Below are 594 nucleotides of genomic sequence, written 5' to 3' on the forward strand. Positions count from 1 at the left end.
CAATAACAACTCTATCCATTTGTTTGTTGATGGGCACTTACGTTGTTTCCAACACTTTGCTACTGTGAACAAAGCGACGATATACATGGGTATGCATGCATATATCTGCTTGCGTGGCAGTTATGGTTTCTCTAGGGTATATTCTCAGTAGTGGAATTGCTGGGTCAAATAGTTTCTCTATTTGCAACTTTTTGAGAAAGCGCCATACTGCCTTCCATAGTGGCTACACCATTTTACAGTCCCACCAACAGTGAATAAGGGTTCCAGTTTCTCCACAACCTTGCCCGCATTTGATGTTTGCTGTACTGTTAAATTTTGCTATTCTTACTGGGGTGAGAGGATATCTTATAGTTGTTTTGATCTGCATCTCTCTTAGAGCTAGGGATTTTGAACATGTTTTCATGTGTTTTGGTTTTTGGGGTTTTTTTTCCATCTGAATGTGTTCTTTGGTGAAGTGTCTGTTCATATCCTGTGCCCATTTTTCAGTTGGGTTGTTAACCTTTATCTTGTTGTGGGGCTCGAATATTTGATACATTCTAGATATAAGTCCCTTATCTGGCAAGTCATTACCAAGTATTTTTTCCCATTCTATGG

Source organism: Elephantulus edwardii, unplaced genomic scaffold (assembly GCF_000299155.1).
Source record: "Elephantulus edwardii isolate Elephantulus edwardi_28Jun2011 unplaced genomic scaffold, EleEdw1.0 scaffold00108, whole genome shotgun sequence".
Lineage (NCBI taxonomy): Eukaryota > Metazoa > Chordata > Mammalia > Macroscelidea > Macroscelididae > Elephantulus > Elephantulus edwardii.